At 46.5% G+C, this 25,684-nt stretch overlaps 1 long non-coding RNA gene across 1 annotated transcript; it reads right to left on the bottom strand.

Annotated features, from left to right (window-relative positions):
- Positions 1-1,570: 1,570 nt before the first annotated feature.
- Positions 1,571-25,089, bottom strand: LOC128834742 (uncharacterized). The gene is made up of 3 exons (XR_008444480.1): positions 24,794-25,089; positions 1,838-1,979; positions 1,571-1,711 (listed from the first exon to the last, which is right to left on the bottom strand). It is a non-coding gene; the product is annotated as an uncharacterized LOC128834742 (long non-coding RNA).
- Positions 25,090-25,684: the final 595 nt, after the last annotated feature.

Here is a 25,684-nt window from a genome sequence, read left to right on the forward strand (position 1 = left end):
TGGGGCTCTGAAACCCAGCAAGGGGGGGATGGTCTCAGAGCCCGGGCTCCAGCCGAAGTGGGAATGTCTCCACTGCTATTTTTAGCCCTCAGCCCGAGCTCTGCAAGCCCAAGTCAATTGATCTGGGCTCTGAGACTTAGCATTGCGGGTTTCTCTTTGTGGTGGAGATCTATCATTACTCTTCAGCTCTGTAAGATTCGCCACCGGCGCTGGCTGCTTGGCCGGCCGGGCTGTCCCAGGGAAGGTCCAGTTGGAGAAGGAGCTCAGGGGAAGAGTGAACTCTCTGGCTCCTGTGTGTGTGTGCGTGTCTCTAAGCTTCTCCTAATAACTGTTGCTCGGCTGGAGGAGCAGAGTCTGGACTTCTAAAACTATCAGTGAGTTTTCTGGCTGTGAGTAACTGGTTGTGTGGATGGGACCCCTGATTGTTAGTACCTGGATGCCATTCAGTGCCATTGTTCTTCAAGGACTGCAGGAGGATACATTCGCAATCACATGGACAGATGATTCATAGATCATTGCTTATAGAAAAGACCTGTAAAAGAGCTTACAATCCAGACAGACAAAAGGTGGGTGGGGAATCAGGTTCAATGAGTGGTCTAAGCCAGGGGTCAGCAACCTTTCAGAAGTGGTGTGCCAAGTCTTCATTTATTCACTCTCATTTAAGGTTTCGCGGGCCAGTCATACATTTTAACATGTTTATAAGGTCTCTTTCTATAAGTCTATAATATAGAACTAAACTATGGTTGTATGTGAAGTAAATAAGGTTTTTAAAATGTTTAAGACGCTTCATTTAACATTAAATTAAAATGCAGAGCCCCCCGGACCGGTTTCCAGGACCCGGGCAGTGTGAGTGCCACTGAAAATCAGCTCGCGTGCCGCCTTTGGCACGCGTGCCATAGATTGCCTACCCCTGGTCTAAGGTAACACAGCAGAGCCAGGGACAGAATCCAGGTATAGAGAGTCCCAATTCAGTGCCCTGGCGCTGGGCCATGCTGTTTCTAGCCTGTGTTACATTTTGCTTCTCAGGCCATGTCTATATGTACAGCTGTGTCTGGTGAAGACACTGCAGAGAGCTCTCTCATCAGCATAAAAAACCCCATGAGCAGCATAAGCAGGAGAGCATCTGTGCACACTAGTGCTTATGTTGGTGGAACTTATGTCACTTGGGGGGGGGGGTGGAATATTCACACCCCGAGTGACATCAGTTTTGCGGACATAAGCGGTAGTGTTGACATAGCCTTAGCCGGTCTCTGGCTCCGTTCCCTTCTCTCTGAAACTTGACGGCTGTTTGGGAGAGTTTTCTGAAAGCCAGAGAGGATGAGGGGGCCGTTAATATCTGATTTGGGTGCTGAGCACTTTGGAGCAGAGAGCAGGCCTGAAAATAAAATTCATGGTGAAGATAGAAAGGATCTTGTGGCTACAAGTGACCAGAAGTCACATGTCCTCATGCACTGTTCCTGAGCCCCTCCTCTAATGCGCCGCAGCACAACTGCTTTGGCAATAACATGCAGAGGGAAAGAATGTGCTGGTTGAGATCTTTATTTTTCTTACATAAGAAAGTCACTTTAGTCAGCAATTTACAGCCCTGTCCTGCAACCCTCGGGCATGCAAAGCTCCCACAGACCTCAGGATCGGGTGTTAATTTTCAAGTACTTTTTCCATTTTGTTTCCAGCGACATTCTTTTTTGACTTCTTGGCGTCCAACGTTCATCTGCAAATAAGTGGAAAATAATGGATGCCTCTTGTGGTGCTAGCTATGTATGAACGGCAGCATGGCCCAGTGGATAGAGCATGGAACTAGGAGAATGTGGATTGGATTGCTAACTTTGTCACCGACCTGCTTAGTTTCCGCATCTCTGTGCTACTGCTGTTGTGTCGATTTAGATGATAAGCTCTTCAGAGCAGGCGCTGTCTCTTGCTCTGTGTATGTACAACAGCTGTATAGAGGCCCAGATCTTTTCTGAGGGTCTTAGGTGCTGCTGTAATAATAAACAACAGTAATAATGATTAAGAACATAAGAACGGCCATATTGGGTCAGACCAATGGGCCATCTAGCCCAGTATCCTGTCTTCCCACGGTGGCCAATGCCCGGTGATTATACTACAAACATTAAATTGATACATACTGTAAAATGTAACACATTTTGCATGGGTATTCCATATGTAGTTTGGTCAGGGTTAGATATGTTTATTGAAATAAATGAGGATTCTTACCAAACACAAGAGAAATTCTCTCCCACCCGCCAGCTTTAAGAGAAATATTTCTTCCACCCTTTCATTTAGCTTGCTGCGATTCTTTTGGGCCAAAGCAGAACCAGAGGGCAATCTGCTTCCACCTAGTGAGGGAAGGTAAAGTTCAGCAGAGCCTGTGAAGTGATCCCGAGATAACAGTTCAGTATCTAAACAGGTAACACCCAATTACAACAGAACTGTGTTGACTTACACTTTCCCTTATCGGAGGAATCAGGTATTCATGTAAATCACAAAAGGATTCGATGGACGCCAGTTCATTTTAAGCTTCCAACCAAGGAGCAAAGAGGGTAGTTAAACAAAATGCATGTTCTCCTTATCTTTGAGCAGTGACTATTGCTATGAAATAAAAACTATATAGGAAAGTCCCTTATCAGGAAACTATAATTCCTTAATGTTCATTAGGGGCTGAGTCTGCGCTGGAATCAGGCCCTTGGGACCACTTTTCGAACCCAACTGAAGTAATTTTTTGCAGACAAATGATCTTTCCTTATCACACGTTGTCTTGGCAATAAAAAGGCTCTTTCTTAAGATGCGTGTTTAGGCTAGGCCAGCTGAAAAAAAGAGGGGCAGCAAAAGCGGTCTTAATTCTGATGCTTACCTAAAAATAAACTACAAGGGACAGGCCCAATCTTCATGATGTCCTCCTGGGGCTGGGAAAGCATGCCCGGGTGAGCCGGCTTTAGACGGCAGCGTCAGAGACGATGCATCAGGACTTCATTGCACGGGCTAATAAGATTCTCTTATCACGTTTATTGGGAGATGGTGATGCTAATAAAACAGAGTCAGGCTGAGAGCACTTAGTGGGGCAGAAGAGCTCAGTTTTCACAGAGTCTCGACATTCAGAGCTAGAAAAAGCCCCTTGGATCCCTCCCGTCTATCTCCTGCATTCCTAGGTGATGTCAGTGCCGCTACTAAATAATTCCAGCAAAGGGAATTCCACTTAGGACGGGGCAAATTTTTTTTTTGGAGTTTGGAGGTTTGCTTCAGATAACCACCCACCACTGGAACTTTCCTTTAAATCGGGTTTATTAAAACTTTCTCTCTGACCTGGAAGTCCTTGAACACCATTGCCAATCCGAGGGGAGATAGATAGCTCTTTCTTATTACTTATTATGTGTATTGTGATAGCTCCTAGGGGCCCTAACGAGAGCAGGTCCTTGCTTTGCTTGGCACTGTATAAACACATAGGAAGAGAGAGTGCTTGACTCAAAGAGATTAGAGTCTAAAAAAGTTAACGTCTTTCTATGTTTCCAGATTTCTAGAAAGAAATTAAAAAAAAAAAAGGAAAATGACTGTGGTATTTACCCCACCCCAGGAAAAGTAGAAAAAATAGAGGAGGGGTAATGAAAATTTGTTTATGACCTGCAGTCATTTATAAATGCAGCCATCTTATTGGATGTCACGGACTCATTGGGTACATCTACACTGCAATATAACACCCGCGGCTGGCCCACATCCGCTGACATGGGTTCGGGGGCTCAGCCCTCCTCGCCGGGTCCCAGAGCCTGGGCTCGCCCGAGCCCGAATGTCTACACTGCAATTTTATAGCCCTGCCAGCCCAAGTCAGCTGATGCGGGCCAGCTGCAGGTGTTTTATTGCAGTGTAGACATATCCATAGCTGCCAGATATGGAAAAGAACTCCTAGGTCACCCAGTCCAGCTCCCTGTTAGTGCAGGATTGAGTCATATCAGGGCCTTAGTCGTACAATTGCATCTGCGCGGGCCAATCCAGATGCCTGTGTGGAGTGCCACTGATCTCAATGGGGCCGTATAGGGGCACAGGGACCACATATACAGACCGATGGCACAAACAGAGTCCGATTTTATTCTGTTGCTTTGTATCAGCCAAATAGAAACACCAGGCTAAAAGCTTCCTGGGCCACTTGCTGGCAGTCTCATCACAGAGGCTAAAGACTGAATGGGCAGAGAGTCCAACATTTTCAAAAGCCACTAGTGATTTTGGGTGCTTCCGTTCTGGGGGTGCCCAGCTGTAGGCACATGAAAGGGGCCTGATTTTCAGAGGATGGGTGCCGTTTCAGGTGTCCCAAGTTGCCCTCTAAATCATTCTCGCTTCTGAAAATGTAGGCCTCTAGGGACTCTCTCACTCCTAGAAGTGGGTTCCACCCTAGGACATGGCTCTGGCAGTTGGAGGAGGACCCATACTGGGAGGACCTTGTTCTGTGGCCAGTCACAAGTCTTCAGTTTCCAGGGCTGTCAGTTCATCAGCAGCATTGGTGGGGAGGAAAGTGAAAACAAAAGCAAGCATGAGATCATGTTCTGCTCTCTGGATGGGTGTCGCCTTTGGAATAATGGGTGCCCTGTTGTTCAAATATACGCTGTAGTCATTGCAGTACAAATAAACTTCCCATTGTGGTTCTGCAAGTGGGAACATGTGAAAACAACTATATGTTCGAGCAGAGCTCACTATTGTTTCAAAACATGAAGGGCTTGTCTACATGGGCACATTCAGGGAAATTAATCTGAATTAAGTGAAGGAGTGAATTTTAAGTGGATTACAAAAGCAACAAGGAGTCTGGTGGCACCTTAAAGACTAACTTCTGAAGAAGTGAGGTTTTTACCCACGAAAGCTTATGCCCAAATAAATCTGTTAGTCTTTAAGGTGCCACCAGACTCCTTGTTGTTTTTGTAGATACAGATTAACACAGCTATCCCCTGATACTTAAGTGGATTAGTTAAACTGCACTAAACCCCTTTCTGAACATCCTAATTCAGAATTAAAATGGCCTTAATTTGGATTAATTTTCCTGGATGTCCCCATCTAGACAAGCCTAAAATTATGTTAGGAATTATAGTCATATTTGAGACCAAACTCTGATCTGGCATTCAGATTCCCCTTGGTATGGGGGTTATTCTGATCTGGGGATTTAATCCAGTTTGGGGGGGAGGGTAATTCATATTTGGGGTTTGGTTCAGGCCTATCTCTCATTTATCATTAATTAGATCCAATTTGCATAACTTTCACCCACCCCTAATCATAGGTGCCGACTTCTGCTCCTGCTAGTGGGTGCTCAACTCCCCTCTGCCCTGACCCCACCCCACTCTACCACTTCCACGGGGCCCCCACTCCCACCCCTGCCCCCACCCCAACTCTGCCCCCTTCCTGCCTCATTCCAACTCCTTACCCAAATCCCCACCCCGGCTCTGCCTCCTCCCCTGAGTGCACCACATTCCCGCTCCTCCCCCCTCGCTTCCAGCACGCCGCCAAACAGCTGTTTGGTGGTGGCTGGGCGGGAAGCGCTGGGAGGTAGGTAGAGGAACGGTGATGCGGCGCAATCGGGGGGGGGGAGGAAGAGGAGGGACAGGGAGAGCTTAGCTGCCAGTGGGTGCAGAGCACCCATTAATTTTCCCCTGGAAAATTACTGGAGCACTGGAGCACCCACGGAGTCAGCGCCTATGTCCCTAATTATTTTAATGTTTAGGCTCAGGACCATACTGCCTTAGTTGAAATTTGAAATGCTTTGGCCAGCTTTATAGCTGGTCATAAAATGGAGAGAGGGAAATGTTACAACGTTTCCTCTCCCCTTTTCCCCACTTTTTTTTAAATTCAAAATTCTGTGAAAAATCTAGTCAATATTTTAAAAGCTGGAAAATTTCAAGCACATCCAATTGCAAAAGGGGCAAAACCTCAGGTCTTCCTGTAAACGTGAAGAAAGTAGAAGCAAGTGTGGACAGAATGACTTCAACAAGAGCATAATACAGAGTAACAGCGAAGCAGTGATGTCAGTGGGGGCGGGGGCATGGGCACCAGCGCAAACGAGATTCAGGTCAGTTTCTTTAACATAGACAATATTTTCTGTCACTGTAGTTCCTGCCTTTGCATTCCTGCTGTCAATCTGACCAGCAATAGACATGAACATAACACAGCGCTGTGGTGTAATACTAGTAAAGCTGCCAGTGTCAGTGTTTTCACAAGTAGGACATTGCTATGGTTTTCCACTGGGACCAAAATATGAAGTGTACATGGAAATGCATAATAATAACAACAATACGTTCCAGGGGCTGGTGAGTGAAGTGCAGAGAACTGGTGATCTGGACACACCTAGGTCGTTTAGTGCAAAAGGGGGATTCTGACGGGGTGGAGGGTCTTGTGAAAAAGCAAAGGGATGATCAAGTAACAGAAGAACCTGATGTGTGTGTGTGTGTGTTGCTCTGTAGGCCTGTAAATACATTATACGCTGTAGTGATTGCAGAGAGAAAGGTCAAGTAACTAATTGGCCTCTGTTAGGAACACGATGAACAAGAATTGTCTCCCTTTATTTCTTGACCTTTTGCTCTTCCACGCTGCAAAGTCGGATTAACTGGTCCCTAGAGATCTGTCATGTCCTTCCCTCTCCTAGTATCACCAGAGGGGTCTGAGTGGGCAGGAAAATTGAGCATCGCTACTGAGGAGGCGGTAGGGGGCTGGAGTTTGTGAAGTACCTGAAGTTGTTTGGACTGATATTAAATTCAAGCTGATAATACTGTTATGCTGGGAGTTGGGTGAAACCTCAGTGAAGCTGGGGGGGGTATTATAACAGTCCTTCATGCAGGATAAATATAAAAAGCAAATGAGCTCCTTTATGGAATAGATAGCTGAAAGAATAGAAGCCACCACCTAAAACATAGGGCACATGCAAGGGTGGAGTAGGAGTTGAGCTGTGTGTGCCGGCTGAGGGGCTTTCCTTGATATCTGAATGCAAGCACAGGGGCCTGGGTGTTGTTTGATGGAAGGGCATGTGTGTGTCTGTGTGTGTGTATGTGAGAAAGAGAGAGGGCAGAAACACCACAGGATCACACAGAGAGGGCCCCATAGACAGCCAGAGGAACATTGGTAGTGGGACCTTGAGAAAGCGCTCAGAGAGAGCTTTTGGGCAGAGTGCTGACTTGAAGGAGACTTTGAACTGTAAGCAAATAAACTGTCTCCTACTATTTGATTCTTACTGTGTTCAGGGAGACAGGACTTTGTGTACATTCTCTGTAAACAAACAGCATTGCACCAGAGAAATACCTGACTCTATCACCGATTTCTCAGTCTAACAGAAAGAGCCCTCAAAACCCCGAATATTGGATAACTGCTAAGGTCAAAAAGGGAACCAGTACTTTACAGCTGAGGTCTCTTTCTCTTGTTTAGGGGGATGGAATGGCTCCTGAAAAATCAAAGTGGTATCCTAGGTGTTGACTAATATATGCTGGCTACCATACATAGATTATGAATTATCTGCACCATATATACATTAGTAGGCATTAAACACAAATAGGATTATGTGCAAATATTGTAGCAATTATATAACCTAAATTGGTCTATACCTTTATGATAATCCTATTCATTTATGCTAAGTATCCCGTAACACCTTGGCTTAGCTGCAGTAAACTTTGGCTTAAGTAGATAGGAAAACTGCCAGGATCAGGACATATGGTTATTTTACTATAGCAACAGGCAGGGAGTTATTCTCACAGGCCAGTACTGGGAATGGCCCAAAGGAATAGGACAAGACATACGATTGTTCTACCTTGGTACAAACCTAGGAGGTGCCTTCATGCCCCTTGGTACCTGGAATGCATGTGATCAGAACAAAGAGATACGGGGTACGCCATGGTACCAGGAAATCAAGGCAGAAACCTGATTGGTTAAATCTAGTTTCATATGACATATACAATACCTTTTCCTTGTACACAGGTGGGGTATAAAATGATGGCTTTAGGGGTGTAAATCTGGGACCGCACCTTCTGCACAAGGTGAATGTAACAGCTCTGCACAAGACAGCTTCCCGGAGAATGGTATTGTGCAGAACCTTTTCCCTGTACTCTATTTATTATTGGCTTACAGCAATAAACTTGACTGACATTGGTTATTCGGTTTCTTGAATATAGAGTATTTCATAATGAACCAAAGCATAGTCAAGCAATTGACTATCAGATTTATCAACATAGGTGACAAGCTAAGGTCTTGGGCCATGTCTATACTACAAAATTATGTCCACCTAACTTATGTTGGCATACATCCACCGCAGTTATTGAATGACTTGTGTGTGTGTGTAAGCCACACACCTTCTGGGTGTGGTGTTGTGTCCCATCTAGTGGCACCGAGACCAGAAAGAGAGAGAGAGAGATTAATGAGTCATCTCCACAGCCTTAGCTAAGGGCCAGTTGGCTTTTAGCTCATGCCGTAGAGCAGGGGTAGGCAACCTATGGCACATGTGCCAAAGGCGGCACGCGAGCTGATTTTCAGTGGCACTCGCACTGCCTGGGTCCTGGCCACCGGTCCGGGGGGCTCTGCATTTTAATTTAATTTTAAATGAAGCTTCTTAAGCATTTTAAAAACCTTATTTACTTTACATACAACAATAGTTTCGTTCTATATTAAAGATTTATAGAAAGAGACCTTCGAAAAATGTTAAAATGTATGACTGGCACGCGAAACCTTAAATGAGAGTGAATAAATGAAGACGCGGCACACCGCTTCTGAAAGGTTGCTGACCCCTGCAGTAGAGGCTCATGCACTAAGCTCCAGAGGTCCCAGGTTTGATCCCGCCTGCTGACGACCGGGGTCTGTTGGCATTATAGGTGTCCTCGCCAGGACTGCTTATATAGACTGCACTGTCAGTGTGGGGCATTGTGGGACGGCTCCTGAAAGCCAGTAACAGTCGGTGTCTACCCTGATGCCGCGTCGACCTATACATCGGCAGGAGCCAAATTAAAGGGAAGACACTTCCACAGCTAGGTCGACGCAAGGCAGCGTACGTCAACCAGGGCTGGCTCCAGGCACCAGCTTAACAAGCGGGTGCTTGGGGCGGCCAAGGGAGAGGGGCGGCACCTGCGGCAATTCGGGGGTGGCAGGTCCCTCACTCCCTCTAGGAGCGAAGGACCTGCTGCTGAACTGCCGATCGCGGCTTTTTTTTTTTTTTTGCTTGGGGCAGCAGAAATGCTGGAGCCGGCCCTGACGTGAACCTAAGGCCTGGTCTACACTAGGAGGTTATGTCGAATTTAGCAGCGTTAATTCAAATTAACCCTGCACCCGTCCACACAACGAAGCTATTTATTTTGACATAGAGGTCTCTTTAAATCGATTTCTGTACTCCTCCCTGACGAGGGGAGTAGCGCTAAATTCGACATGGCCATGTCGAATTAGGGTTAGTGTGGATGGAATTCGATGCTAATAGCTCCGGGAGCTATCCCACAGTGCACCACTCTGTTGACGCTCTGGACAGCAGTCCGAGCTCGGATGCTCTGACCAGCCACACAGGAAAAGCCCCGGGAAAATTTGAATTCCTTTTCCTGTCTGGGCAGTTTGAATCTCATTTCCTGTTTGGACATCGTGGCGAGCTCAGCAGCATTGGCAACGATGCAGAACTCTCCAGCAGAGGTGACCATGCAATCACAGAATAGAAAGAGGGCCCCAGCATGGACTGATCGGGAAATCTTGGATCTGATCGCTGTGTGAGGCAATGAGTCTGTGCTTTCGGAGCTGCGATTGAAAAGACGGAATGCGAAGATCTACGAGAAGATTTCAAAAGCCATGACGGAGAGAGGATACAGCCGGGATGCAACGCAGTGCCGCGTGAAAATCAAGGAGCTGAGACAAGCGTACCAGAAGACCAAAGAGTCAAACAGACGCTCCGGATCCCAGCCCCAGACATGCCGTTTCTACGAGGCACTGCATTCCATCCTAGGTGCGGTCGCCACCACTACCCCACCACTGTCTGTGGACTCTGACGATGGGGTATTGTCGACGGCCGCTTCCTCGGAGCTGTTCATGGACAGGGAAGATGAGGAAGGAGATGAGGAGGATGAGGCAATCGACAGTGCGTTCAACGCTGATTTCCCCGACAGCCAGGATCTCTTCATCACCCTCACGGAGATCCCCTACCAATCCTCCCAAGGCGGTAACTCAGACCGTGAATCAAGGAAACATCAGTAGGTAAGTGTTTTAAACATTTATTTTGAATAGAATAGGCATGGTATCTTAGCAATGGGTTTTTAATGATTAGTTTGCCCTAGGCGCTTAACTTTTTAGTCCTTGCCAGTGCAGCTACTGGAAAAGTCTGTTAACATGTCTGGGGATAGAGTAGAAATCCTCCAGGGACATCTCCACGAAGCTCTCCTGGAGGTAATGTGAAAGCCTTTGCATCAGGTTCCTGGGGAGAGTGGCCTTATTGCCTCCTCCATGGTAGGAAACTTTTCCGCGCCAGGCTAGCAGCAGGTACTCCGGTATCATTGCCTGGCAAAGCATGGCGGCATACGGCCCTGGTGTTTGCTGGCATTCACGCAACATGCGGTCTTTCTCTGTCTCCGTAATCCTCATCAGAGTGATATCACTCATGGTGACCTGCTTTGAATTAGGGGAATTTTAGTATGGGGACTGATTGCCTGTTCCTTTAAATAACTGTAACCGGCGGTTTACAGCCACGCGGTGGGGGCGGGGAGGCGAACCGTTCATGCTAAGCGGTTCGCTGGCAGCATGCAGGGATCTTTCCCGGGGACAGCCACATGGTGGGGGTGGGGAGGCCAACCGTTCCTGCTGAGCGGTTTTCTGGCAGCGTGCAGGGATCTTTCCCGGGGACAGCCACGACGGGGGTGGGACAGGGGCAGAGTTCATGCCGGCCAGATCACTGGCAGCGTGCAGGGATCTTTCCTGAGCCCAGCCACGTGGTGGGGGCGGGGAGGTGAACCGTTCATGCTGAGCGGTTTGCCGGCAGCATGCAGGGATCTTTCCTGGGGACAGCCGCGAGGTGGTGGGACAGGGGCAGAGTTCATGCTGGCCGGATTGACAGCAGCAGGAACTGGCCAACGCTAGGAGCATTGTTTGGAACATGAAAGGAGGGCACTGCTGTAAATTAAGCTTTAAGCAGCCCAATGTCTACAGCTTACCATGGCCGCCTGCTAGCTGAATTCCGTTGTCCGGCCCCGCTTGTGTGATCTGTACAGCAAGACCCTAGGCACTCAATGTGAAGACAGAAAATTCGACCTTGTACTGAGTGCACATGTGATAGGTACTGTGCATGGTCTTGTTCACAGAGAAAGACTATATTCATTGTTTGCAAAAATGTATCTTTTTGAGGAATTCACTCCCTTTTTCCCATCCCACAGCTGCGAGTGTCTCCCGAGCTACCCCGGCATCCCCCTCCCAGAGGCTGGCGCAGATCAGGCGGCGAAAGAAAAGGACACAGGATGAGATGTTCTCAGAACTTATGGTCTGTTCCCGAGCCGAGGCGGCACAGCAGACCCAGTGGAGGGAGAACATGTCGCAATACCAGCGATCACACAGCGAACGGGAGGACAGGTGGCGGCAGGAAGACCAGCAGGCGACTCAAATGCTGTCTGGACTAATGAGGGAGCAAACGGACACGCTCCGGCGCCTTGTAGATGTTCTGCAGGACCGGAGGCAGGAGGACAGAGCCCCGCTGCATTCTATCTCTAACTGCCCTCCCCCACCACAAAGTCCCATCCCCCCCTCACCCAAAGTCCCAAGAAGGAGGGGCGGCAGGGGCCGTGAAAACAGTCACTCCACCCCTGCAGACTGCTCAAGTAACAGAAGGCTCTCATTCCCAAAGATTTGATACGTCCTTTCCTTCCCTCCAAATGCACCTCACCCAAGCCCCCATCCCAGTTTCATCCCCTAACTGTGTAGTTCTTAATAAAAAATACGTTTCTGTTAATTACTGTTTCCGTCATGTTCTTTTAGAGGACAGTGTGTTTGAAGGGGGGAAAGGAGGTTGGTAATTGGAGAGGACAGTCACCTTTACCAGGGTACAGACACGGGGGCAGGTTCAGCAGAAGGTCACACACACATTGCAGTCACTAGGCACACTGGTCAGTCTGGGAGGTGGTTTTCATGTTCTGTGTGTGGGGCTATGTGAGTTTGTGGTGGGGGAGGGTGGTTACAGATCTTATGCAGCGGTCCTTAGCTTGGATGACAGAGCCACGCAGCAGGGGATCTGTAACCGCCCTCCCCTGCAACAAAGTCACATAGCCCCCACACGCAGAGTCCCGAAAAGGAGGGGTGGCAGGCTCCGTTGAAACAACCAGTCCACCACTGCGGACCGCTCTAGGAGCAGGAGCCTGTCATTCCTCGAGTTTAGAAGTGTCCTTTCCATCACTACGCCCGCTCCCCACCACAGTCTGCGTCCCAGTTTCAACCCTTTACAGCGAAATCCTTAATAAAGAAAACGGTGTTAATGAACAAAGTAGTTGTAGCCGGTAGTTGAAGAGTTCTTTTCATTGTCCAGGGCGCCTGTATAGGGCTTCATGAGCCAGGGCATTAGCGGGTAGGCTGGGTCCCCGAGGATCACTATAGGCATCTTCACATCCCCAACAGTTATTTTGTGGTCCGGGAAGTAAATACCTTGCTGCAGCCGTCTAAACAGACCAGAGTTCCTGAAAATACGAGCGTCATGAACCTTGCCCGGCCATCTGACGTTGATGTTGGTAAAATGTCCCCTATGGTCCACCAGTGCTTGCAGCACCATTGAAAAGTAGCCCTTTCGGTTAATGTACTGGCTGGCCTGGTGGGCCGGTCCTAGGATAGGGATGTGAGTTCCATCTATAGCCCCACCGCAGTTTGGGAATCCCATCGCAGCAAAGCCATCTATGATCACCTGCACGTTTCCCAGGGTCACTACCTTTGAGAGCAGTAGCTCAACGATTGCGTTGGCTACTTGCATCACAGCAACCCCCACGGTAGATTTGCCCACGCCAAAGTGGTTCGCGACTGACCGGTAGCTGTCTGGCGTTGCAAGCTTCCAGAGGGCTATGGCCACTTGCTTCTGGACAGTCAGGGCTGCTCGCATCCGGGTGTCCTTGCGCTTCAGGGCAGGGGACAGCAACTCACAAAGTTCCAGGAAAGTTCCCTTCCGCATGCGAAAGTTTCGCAGCCACTGTGATTCATCCCAGAGCTGCAGCACTATGCGGTCCCACCAGTCCGTGCTTGTTTCCCGGGCCCAGAATCGCCGTTCCACAGCATCAACATGACCCATTGCCACCATGATGTCCACAGCGTGGGGTCCCATGCTTTGTGAGAGGTCTGTGCCCCTCTCAGACTTAATGTCTTCATTGCACTGCCGAAGCCTCCTCGCCCGATTTCTCAGCATCTGCCTCTGAAAAAGGTGGATGATAAGGCGCGAGGTGTTGACAACGGCCATAACTGCAGCGATGATCGCAGCGGGCTCCATGCTCGCGGTGCTGTGGCGTCCGCACTGTCACTCACCAGAAAAGTGCGTGAACTGATTGCCCACTGGCGCTTTCACGGAGGGAGGGCGGGAGTGAGGGTTGAATGACGACAGTTACCCAAAACCACCCTCGACACATTTTTTGCCCCAGCAGGCATTGGGGGCTTGACCCAGAATTCCAGTGGGCAGCGGGAACTGTGGGATAGCTACCCACAATGCACCGCTTCCAATGTCGACGCTTGCCCCGTTAGTGTGGACTCACAAAGTCGAATTACTGTCTTTAGTGTGGATACACACGTTCGACTTTGTAATATCCGTTCCACAAATTTGCTTTAAGTAAAATTGAACTACTCTCGTAGTGTAGACATACCCTAACTCTGTTGTGTAGACCTAGTTTTGATCCTGAAAGGAGTCAATGGGAATTGCGAATGCTGGGCATATCTCAGGTTCAAGCCCAAAGACCGGCATATAAATCTGCTAGAGATGGAGGGGAAGGGTGGTGTGGGCAACAGCACAGCTGATAGCTGGGTTTATAAATTAGACTCTCAAAAGCCCTTGTAAATTTGTAATGGGAAATCCCAACTCCACATGCAGAGTCGCCAGTGTGTACCGTGTCTGATCAACAAGCTGGATGGTGTCTAACTCTTCGCAGTGCTGTGCAGACCTGGCATCCACGTGTTAGACCCCTCCTTCAGTGAGTGATCAGAATTAACCATTCTCAATGGGGATTAATTATTACTAGTCAGTTGTATTATGGTCACACCTCATGGCCCCAGTCAGCAACCAGGACCCCAGTGTGCTAGGTGCTGTCCATATATACAGTGGGCCCCATCCCAGAGAACTAAGAGACAACAGGGGGAGCCAGCCAGCTCAGGGAGATCACATGGGACCAGACCCCAATAGGGCTGGTGTGGGAAGCCGCAGTCCCAGTGCACCAGCAGCCACTGAGTCGTGATCTCAGGCTGTTGCTCCACCACCTAAGCTAACTTTACTGCAGGCCACGCACCTCTGTGCACTGAATCTCCAGACGGCTAAGAGCCACCAAAGTACAACTCGCGCCCTGTGAGTATCGTTCCAGCCTGTGTTAGTCAGCACGAAGTAAAGTATCAATGACGGCTACACCAGCCAATCTGGCTCGTCTCTGCGGTAGTCCTCAGCAGCCTTTGACGTGTCATTTAGAAGTGAAAAATAATCGCCCATGACCCGCTCTCTCTTTCCCTGCCATTCGCACATGTGTCTTCTGTGTCTGACTGGTTTTGGTTTTTGGCAAAGGAGGCGAAAATAGCGCGTGTGAAAATTATTTATTTAGTATTAATAGCGCAGAGACAAAGCCTCAGCAGACATTTGGAGTAAACAGGATCATGCTAACTACAGCTGTGTGAAGCCAGGGCTTTGCTGTGACCCCAGGGTTCCTGACGCCAGAAAAATGATATTTAGAGAATCCCTTAATTTTTTTCCTTTTAATCCAAAATGCAACAAAACCTGGATTGCAGCCGGGCTCCATCCTGCTGAATGATTAAATCCGTGTTTATTTAGGTGTGGTCAACCCGTGCAGTTGTATTGATGGACTGCAAGGGAGATAATAGCCCTCCGAGGTTATAAACACAGCCTGCTAATAATAACACTTTGAACTTCCATCTCTACTTTCATTTAAGAAGCTCCTGCCTCTCTGCAGGCACTGAGGAATTAACAGAGCTGACTCATGGTTTTTCATCTAAGCATTTTTTTTTTTCAGTTACAGCTGAAAAATTGGCTTTTTGACCAATACGAAAATTGTCATTTTGGTGGAAATATTTTGGGTATTTTTGGCGAAAAATGAAGAATCCAAAACTTTTTGTTTTGCTTTGTTTCGTTTTCTTCTTTCTCTCCTTTGCTTTGCTTTCCTCCATTTTCCCGGGGAGTGGGGTGGGGGAATGAGAAAGTGGAAAACAAATCCCTTCAAAAAACAAAATCTTTTTTTTTCAGTTTCTGAAAACTGATTTTTTCCCCAAGCTTTGATCCGTCCAATAACGGAAAAATCCCATGAAAAAGTTCAAATGAAACAAAAAATTGTCATTTAATTTGAAAACGTTCACAGAAAATACCTAGCATTTTTCAAGCCACTCTGTTAATTGAGGTAGGTAAGTGTTGTTTCCCTTATTTTGCAGATGGATAAAGTAAGGCACAGAGGGGAAGTCTGGGCCAGTGGTTAGGGAATTTGGCTATGGACTTGAGAGACCTTGGGTTTGACGCTCTTCTCCGCCACAGACTTCCTGTGCAACCTTGGTCAAGTCACTTAGCCTCTCTGTACCTCAGTTGCCCATCTGTCAAAGAGAGATAATAGCACTGCCCTGCCTCACAGGGCACTGCTGTGAGCTGCTCAGATACTACTGTATTGGGGGCCAGGGAAGTTTAGAAGGTAGGTGAAATGACTTCAAGGTCATGTAGTGAAGCAGCAGCAGAGATGGGAGAAGAGCTGTTGAATGTAGGGCTGGTGCTGAGGAGTGGTAATAAATATGGGCATCTCATCTTTTACCTACCTAAAGCCTGTTTATTCTGGCCTTAGGTGGGTGAGATGAAATTCACCCTGGTTCTTTTAGAGGGAAAGGAGAGACTCTTTCCTTTGCAGCTGGGAGGATCGCCCTGGTGATGTCACTCACCTTGTAGCCCTCCTTTGCTGGAGCCATCACACGTGCACATAACCTCCTCTTCCCCTAGATGTCCCTACTGAGATGTTCTACTATGGAGCCAGCTGCTTTAGGGAAGGCAGCCAGACTTCTGAGAATTCCTCCCTGTTAAAGCTCTTGGAAGCTGGCAGCTTTCATGTTTGAAGCTGGTGTTATAACCACGTATTGTTTTCAGTGGCTGCATAGTAGTGTACAGTACTTGGAAATGTCAAATGTAGGAGTCCTGCAGCCCTAGGATACTGTGAAGCTCCCAGACATACTTGGAGCTTTGCCAGAACTTCACAGGCTCTTTGCAAACTCAGATAGCACGGAACCTTGCAGCACAAAGGCTCAACAAGGAGTTTACAAACCCTGAGCTTTCTTGGTATCATGAGTATCCTGCTTCACGTTGGAAGCCAGCTGATTCCCCAGGTGGGAAACCAGTGTGTAATCGCATGGGCTGCTGGTGATGGTCTTCTTTATTTACTGTAGCAGGACATTGTGTTTTCAAGGTGGAACAAATACCAGGCATCCAAACTGAAAAAGCAAAGGACTCTTTCCTTTCAGAAAATATCAGATTGCCTCTACATAAATCCATGGTACGCCCACATCTTGAATACTGTGTGCGGATGTGGTCGCCCCATCTCAAAAAAGATCTATTGGACTTGGAAAAGGACAGCAAAAATGATTAGGGGTATGGAACAGCTTCCATATGAAGAGAGATTAATAAGATTGGGACTTTTCAGCTTGGAAAAGAGATGACTAAGGGGGGATATGATAGAGGGCTATAAAATCATGGCTGGTGTGGAGAAAGTAAATAAGGAAGTGTTATTTACTCCTTCTCATAACACAAGAGCCCAATGAAATTAATAGGCAGCAGGTTTAAAACAAACAAAAGGAAATACTTATTCACACAATGCACAGCCAACCTGTGGAACTCTTTGCCAGAGGATGTTGCGAAGGCCAAGTCTATAATAGAGTTCAGAAAAGAACTAGATAAATTCATGAAGGAGATGGGCCAGGATGGGCAGGGATGGTGTCCCTAGCCTCTGTTTGCCAGAAGCTGGGAATGGGCGACAGGGGATGGATCACTTGTTGATTACCTTTTCTGTTCATTCCCTCTGGGGCACCTGGCATTGGCCACTGTCGGTAGAGAGGATACTGGGCTAGATGGACCTTTGGTCTGACCCAGTACGGCCATTCTTATGTTCTTACGTACAAGGAAATATACAAATGGTACTTGATGTCACATCTTGTCTGGACCTGTAATGTATTGGTGGGTATCCAGAGTTTGGGATGTGGTTAAACTTTACAGATATTTACCTAAATCACTTGGTTTTGCTGTAAAGACAAGCCTGAAATAGAGTTGTCCAAAGGATGGCAATTCTGGTTCATGAATGATTTAGAGATTTTGAAATTTGGCTTTGTTTCAAATTGGAACAAACCCCTTAAATTTTGAAATTCGCCTTCAAGGAAAATTCAGAACACATTGTCACTTTGGATTGATCAAAAGGTTTCATTTTGACAAAACTGAAATGTTTCCATTTTGATTTTGACTTTATTTCACATTATGATAGAAAACAATATTTTTATAAGTTTCGAGATGAAAAGCCGTTCCAAAATGAAAAATTGCAATGTTGTGTTCCAAATGTGTCAAAACGGGACATTTTGATAATCATCAGAACTTTTTTCCCCTCCCAACTGAAATTTCAGCAAAATCAACATGATTTCGCAAACTGTTTTGATTTTGATGGAAGTGCATTTTCCAAAGGAAAATGGTTCCATGAAATTTTTTTACAACCAGATCTACCTGAACCAAAAGCCTAAACTTTAGGAGTGTTGGAAATGCAAACCCAGACCTAGAAGGATGGTCTTGTTAAAGCAATGGACAAGGGCTCAAAAGAGCTGAGTTCAACCTGTGTGACCTTCGGCAAGTTACTTAATTTCTCTCTGTTCCCACTCTATAACATAGCATTAACAATACATTCTGTCTCTCATCCTTTCTCTGTCTCATCTATTTGGACTGTCTCTTCCTACTTTTATGTACAGCTCCTAGCATAATGGGGCTCTGATCGTGGCTGGGGACTCTGTGCTACTGTAAGACAAATGTTCATAATTCAATGTTGCCTAATGACCTTTAGTCTTATAATGGTGAAAAAGTTAACAGAACTAACAAAGAGCTTTTTTATCTTCTCTGAATTGATTTATCTGTTCCTACAGTGTTGCCCCAATAACAACGAAAACTTCCATTTTAAACATTACAGATACATTTCTTTGGGAGAACTGAGAGGAAGAGTTTACTGCGCTTTGATAGTGGAAAGACCTACATAGGCACATAGGTAGGCCAATGCAGAAAGGTTGTATTTCTGCTTTAACTTATTCTTATTTTGGGGTAATACTTAGGTCTTCAGTCTGCAGGGCTATTGATCCAGAATCTTTGATCATCATGAAATTCACAAGAACATTAAAAAATCCCGTAATAAGCAGGCAAAAAACATAACCAAAAAGATACAGAGAAAGATACTCCATATAGAAAATGAGATCCTTTTTCTATTGCCCAAAGAACAAGAACGTTTAGCTCTGCGCTGTTTCATCTGCAGATAATTTTCCAAGCATTAAGTGACTTATCCTCACAACACACCTGTATTGTGTTATTTTTCGTCCTGGTTGAACGTCATTACTACACACATATTTATTGTCTGTATTTGTCTAAAACAGGGGTAGGCAACCTATGGCACGCGTGCCGAAGTCGGCACATGAGCTGATTTTCAGTGGCACTCACACTGCCTGGGTCCTGGCCACCAGTCCGGGGGGTCTGAATTTTAATTTAATTTTAAATGAAGCATCTTAAACATTTTAAAAACCTTATTTACTTTACATACAACAATAGTTTAGTTATATATTATAGACTTATAGAAAGACCTTCTAAAAACGCTAAAATGTATTACTGGCACGCAAAACCTTAAATTAGAGTGAATAAATGAAGACTCGGCACATCGCTTCTGAAAGGTTGCCGACCCCTGGTCTAAAAGCTAGTGTGAAAAATGTCAGTCTATGAGTTGTTCATGAAATTCAGCTATTCTCTAGAAACTATTCATGATTCATGGTGTATGACTACACCTAAATGAAATGGTCTTACTTCAGTTCCCTGATTGGATGACTGAAACGGAATACCATGTAGACACGAATAGCTGACATGCTTTCAGTAGAAGTTTTCAGATGAATACCTGTTTTTTAAAATTCACAGTGATTCCAGGATTCATGGACACTTGTAATATGCTGGTGGTCATCTGACGGCTCGTAAACCATAAATAATCTGATTCCATGGATAACGGTGCAAACCCATTACTTTTATTTGTGAAAATATTTGCAAATTTCTAACTGTATGCATCAACCAGTGCGAATTCTTCTCCCCTCTCAGTGGGTAAGTAAATCGAGGCAATGCGGTGAAGTAGGTACTGTACCCTGCTGCGACTCCGGAGGCCTAGTCCTGGTTCTGCTACTGATCTTGGGGAAATCATTTTATTTCTCTGTCTTTGTTTCCCCTCCCACTGTTCTCTAAGAACGGCTATGTTTCACCCCACTTTCTTATCCAAATGCACCTCTTTGACATGCACACATTAGTATGAGCACATAGAATATGATTGGGTGGCGGGAGAGGGATAGCTCAGTGGTTTGAGCATTGGCCTGCTAAACCCAGCATCATGAGTTCAATCTTTGAGAGGGCCACTAAGGGATGTGGGGCAAAATCAGTACATGGTCCTGCTAGTGAAGGCAGGGGGCTGGACTCAATGACCTTTCAAGGTCCCTTCCAGTTCTAGGAGATAGGATATCTCCATTAATTTATTTTTATTTATGTCAAAAAGCAAAAAACAAACAAAAATAACCCTGTCCATCTACACTTCCCTTGGAAGGAGAAAGAAGGAAGGGATTGTATATAACCAGTGCTAGTCATATCACTTACTGTGCTATTAGAAGATGCTCCGATAGCACAGTGATAGGCATAGGATCATCCATCTGGGAGGGACCTCAAGAGGTCATCTAGCCCATTCCCTGCACAAAGGCAGGACCAGATAAACCTGGACCATCCCTGACAGGTGTTTGTCCAACATCTTCTTAAAAACTTCCAAAGATGGGGATTCCACAACCTCCTTTGGAAGCCTGTGCCAGTGCTTAGCTGTCCTTATATTTAGAAAGCTTTTCCTAATACCGCACCTAAATCTCCCTTGCTGCGGATTAAGCCCATTACTTCCTGTCCTGCCTTCAGCTGACATAGAGAACAGTTGATCACCATCCTCTTTATAGCATCCCTTAACATATATGAAGTCTTATTAAGTCCCCCTGAGTCTTCTTGTCTCAAGACTAAACATGCCCAGTTTTCTAACCTTTCCTTACCCCAGCATATAGCCAAGAATGATATTAACCTTTTTTCACAATTGCATCACATTGTTGGCTCGTATTCAATTTGTGATCCATTATAACCCCCAGATCCTTTTCAGCAATACTACCGCCTAGCCAGTTATTCCCCCTAGCCAGTTATTTTGTAATTGTGCATTTGATTTTTCCTTCCTAAGTGCAGAACTTTGCACTGGTCTGTATTAAATTTCATCTTGCTGATTTCAGAGCAATTCTCCAATCGGTGAAGGTCATTTTGCATTCTAATCCTGTCTTCCGAAGGGCTTGCAACCTCTCCCAACATCTACAGATTTTTATAACCATGCTCTCTACTCCATTATCCAAGCCATTATGGAAAATATTAAATAGAACTGGACCCAGACTGACCCCATTAGATATGTCCTCCCAGTTTAACTACTTTTTGAGTATGGTCTTTGAGCCAGCCGTGCACCAACCTAACAGAAATTTCATGTCGACTGCTTTTCCCAAGTTTGCTTATGAGAATGTCATGTGGGACTGTGTCAAAATCCCTGGCATGTTTTAAGCATTTGAAGCAGCATTCTCAACCCCTGCCTAGGGGGTTTGTAAACTTCCCTGCCCTTCCCATGTTGCTATGAGTGGGACTGCACTCACTCACACCTAGCTAAATGGGAGAGGAATTCCTGGGGTAGCAAAGATTTAGAACCACTGCAGTAGAGAAAGGGACTTGTAGTCAGCAGAGCCAAGAATAGAAGCCCAAACTGGGCTCTGCTTAGGTCATTGGACCTCTCTCTCTGAAGGTTTCTGGGTAATGCAGATGTTGCTAGTCTCCACCATAGGCTAGAAAGAAAATGGCACCCACCCCATAGAGAATCCCTTAACTATGCCCTGACCAGACATGACAACACTATAAGTTATTGGTTAAGCTGAAATAAACCACAGACGCCTGCTCCTCCCCTCTGTACAAATTAGTCATTTTTTTTTCCTCACACCTTCCTTTCTTCCCCAAAATGCCAGGTCTGTTCCATTCTCCCAGGCCGGCGGTGGAGTGTTTAGCAGTTAATATCCTGCCGTCTCCAATTGCGCGTTGAGAGGTGTAACGTTTGATAAGCTCCATTTAACTTGGCTGTACTACATTGTTTAAATAATTCAAATACAGATTGGCCCTTTAGAAGTGTTTCTGCTCTATTGACCCTGCTGGTCCTGAGCTACCAGGAAATCAGGGTGGGACCCAGCCTGATGGCTTCTCGAGCTGCCAGTCTGAAAATCAATTCCAGCTCTGCACTGCACCAATCACACCCCATTATTTCTAGCTAGCTGCAGGCCCGGTATGTGGTTAACCCTTTGAGAATGATGCTGATTTTGACAAGAACTAAACCCAAGAATTTTTTTCTCCTCCAGTGGTTCTTTTTGGGACTATTCTGAATCGTACCTGCTGCTGTTCTCTTTGGAGTGGGGATTCACAGTTTTCCACAGTCCAAACTTGTTTGGCGTTTCTTCTTTTTAATATTGGTGTGCTGGGTGTCAGTTGAATGAATTTGTTAGTAATGTATTTGCATGATTCCTCTCTCTCTCTCTTTGTGCATTGACTTGTGCGGAGTGAGGGACAGGACCCACTGGATGTGATAGTATCTTTAGCTGTGGGTCCACTTTTATTATTTCTTTTACAATAACCCTCACAGGCCTCTGGAGTCCATTGTCCTCGAACCTGCATGGACACATAGTAAGTGATAATCCATGTTTACAAAACGTAGGTAACCCGCTGGTCGGAGGGCTAGCTCAGTGGGGGGAGGGATAGCTCAGTGGTTTGAATATTGGCCTGCTAAACTCAGGGTTGTGAGTTTAATTGTTGAGGGGGCCATTTAGGGATCCGGGGCAAAAATCTGTCAGGGACACTACTTGGTCCTGCTTTGAGCAAGGGGGTTAGACTAGATGACCTCTGAGGTCCCTTCCACCCCTGGTATTCTAAGAAGGCAGGGGACTAGACTCAGTGACCTTTCAAGGTCATTTCCAGCTCTACATTTCTATGAGTGTGTATTACAGGTACCTCTCTGTGCTCATCCACACAAGTCTATGAGAAGCTGAGCTAGGGAGCTCTTTAGCTCTGGCTTTTAGCTCTCAAGGTCCCTAATTTGATCCCCATGTATCAGCTAAGATGGTGGCCATCACATTTACAATCTAGTTAGATAAGGCAGACCGAAGCTGTGAGAAGATGAGTTTTGTTATTATTGCCATTTTACAGAGGGCAAACTGAGGCCATTGGTCCTGACCCGGGAAAGCCATTTCCTGAAGCAGGGGCAGAGAGACTGAGGGTATTTCTACGCAGCATTTTGGAGTGAGCGGAAGCAAGTCTCCAGCCTGGGCCCACAGACTTGGGCTAGCAGGGCTTGCGACAGGGCTTTGAAGCTGCAGCTCGGGGTCTCAAGCCCACTCATTCTCTAGGCTTCAGAGCCCGAGCCATAACGTCAAAGGCCTGTCTAGACAGCTGGTCGTGGAGTGCTAGGCCGAGTCTATTGACCCAAGCTGGGAGACTCCTGCTCACTCCAAAATGTGTAGATGTAGCCTAAGTGACTTGCCCAGGGTCACACAAAAAGCCTGTGTCAAGGCTGGAAATTGAAGCCAGGTTCCTGTGTCTTACTCACAAGAGCACCCTTCCACTTGCATAAGCAATCAGATACTTTGGGAGTATTCCCAACCTAGAAACAAAAACGTAGACCTGGAGGGTCCTGGACAATGTGCCTTATCGATCCACTGCCCTCTTAGCAAGCCGGAAGAGTAATAATCTGAAGAAATTTCCTTTCTCTTCAGTGTTTCAGACTTCAGTGAAAAACCACTGAAACAACAACAAAAAAGGGCACAAAGGGCACGCTGAACATGATCTGCCATGACAGCTAGGCCAGGGGTTCTCACAACAATTTTTTTGGTGGCCTCAGAGTGCGGCCACCAACTCTTCCCGGTGGCCGCCCCGACAATTTTTCCTAAAATACTTAATGAAAAACAAATAAATATGCACAGATACGTGCCCAAATCATTGTCATTTATCTATGCTTTTTTTTTTTGAAGACTCAACAACAAAAATAATGTACAGTTGTCTCTGTTCGTTACTGGGCCTCAACAGACTAGAAACACAAGGAAGGCGCTTTGCACAGTCTTGTTTTTCTTCTTGTTTTTTTCACTTTTTTTTTTCTTAAGACTTGCTCACTAGTAAATCTGCTGCTGCGAAAAGTAACAGTTGTATGTTTGTTAATATCACTTTTCACAGCAGCAGACTTACTAGCTAGCAGGGAGGCTGTGAAAAGTGATATTAGCAAATGTATCAATTTTCACAGAAGACTTACTCAGCCCTGGCAAGCCAGGGGACAAATTAAGCCCTGGATGGGGAGTTGGATAGGGAGACAGTGGGGGGCCAGGGGCAATGCGGAGGCGGAGGGTAAGCTGAGGGCCTCTCCCTGCGGCCGGGGTCCAGGGCCAGAACCTGAAGCCCCATGACCGGAATCTGCCGCCCACCACTTCAGGGCTGAGAACCAAAGCCCGAGCCTCATCGTCCCCAGGAAATGGGGAACTCCCTGGCTGCCTGCTCCTCTGGTGTTTGTGGATCCACGGGGGGGCAGGGCTCACCCCCTGCTGGTGCCCCTCACCCCAGTCACTGCCCAGGAGGCTCTGGCCACAAGAAAAGCCCCTGGTGGCCGAATGTGGCCACAGTGGCCGCGTTTGAGAAATGTTGATCTAGGCCAGGGATAGGCAACCTATGGCATGCGTGCCAAAGGCGACACGTGAGCTGATTTTCTGTGGCACTCACACTGCCCAGGTCCTGGCCACCGGTCCGGGGGGGCTCTGCATTTTAATTTAATTTTAAATGAAGCTTCTTAAACATTTTAAAAACCTTATTTACTTTACATACAACAATAGTTTAGTTATATATCATAGACTTATAGAAAGAGACCTTCTAAAAACATTAAAATGTATTACTGGCACGCAAAACCTTACATTATAATGAATAAATGAAGACTCGGCACAGCACTTCTGATAGGTTGCTGACCCCTGATCTAGGCTCTGCTGGAACCACAGAGTCACTAACCTCAACAGCGTGCAGGGGATGGATCTCCTAGGAATCAGGATACGTATGAACATCAGAGCCAAACATGCAAAAGCCACTTCTCTGACCTGGCCTTCCCTCTTCATTCAAATGCTTTTTTAGCACACACATCTCTGATGTCAGCTGAGACACAGAATCGTAGCCTGACATTTCTATGATTAAAATAGTCTCTGGCTGTAATTTCAGCTGAAAACTATGTGACCCAAATGTAAATAAGATGTCAGCGGCAATACACAATGTTGTATTTAAACAGAAACTTACATTTCTCTAGTCCCCATAGGATCCAACGATGTTTCATAGTCTGCTATCTAAACTGCACAAAGCATCACTTCACCCACCACTGGGCTGGAATGTGACAGCTGCTTAATGCATAGTAAAACAGCACAATATTTTATGTCGGGAGGTGGAGAATGTCTTGTCAAACTGAAATTATAGAGCGTTGTTGTAACCGGGTTGGTCCCGGGACATCAGAGGGACAAGGTGATACCTTTTATTGCACGAATTTCTGGTGGTGAAAGAGACGAGCTCTCGAGCTCATGCAGGGCTCTTCTTCAGCACAGAAGCGTGTCTCTTTCACCAACAGAGGTTGATCCAATCAAAGATATTACCTCCCCCACCTTGTCTTTCTGAAATTCTAGAGGGAATTTACATCAGCAAACTGTAATTATGTCAGGTGGAGTTTGGACAGGATATCACTTTTGATAAGACTGAAATGTGATCTTCAAGGACCATACATGGCTCCGGTTCCCATCTGAAAGCTGGCATGTCCAGCACTGGCATCAGCTCTGAACTAACTCAGGGTGAAGAGGACTTTCTGTTGAGTTACCAGTACAGATCCTGACAGCCGCTGGGTTTTTAACGGAGCTCTCCCGTCTGACCTCTAGCAGAGACTCAAGCTTCATGTGTGCTCACACAGGATTACAGCGCACGGCGTTGCGTACCTAATATGATACGGTTCAGCAAAGTCTCATCACAAAGGGCTGTGGCTGGGTTTACTCCTTGTGAGGGATAAGTGGAAATGGAATGAGGAAACAAGGGGCGGGATACCTCAGTGGTTTGAGCATTGGTCTGCTAACCCCAGGGTTGTGAGTTCAATCTTTGAGGGGGCCACTTAGGGATCTGGGGCAAAATCAGTACTTGGTCCTGCTAGTG

The sequence above is a fragment of the Malaclemys terrapin genome, chromosome 3 (assembly GCF_027887155.1).
Source record: "Malaclemys terrapin pileata isolate rMalTer1 chromosome 3, rMalTer1.hap1, whole genome shotgun sequence".
NCBI lineage: Eukaryota > Metazoa > Chordata > Testudines > Emydidae > Malaclemys > Malaclemys terrapin.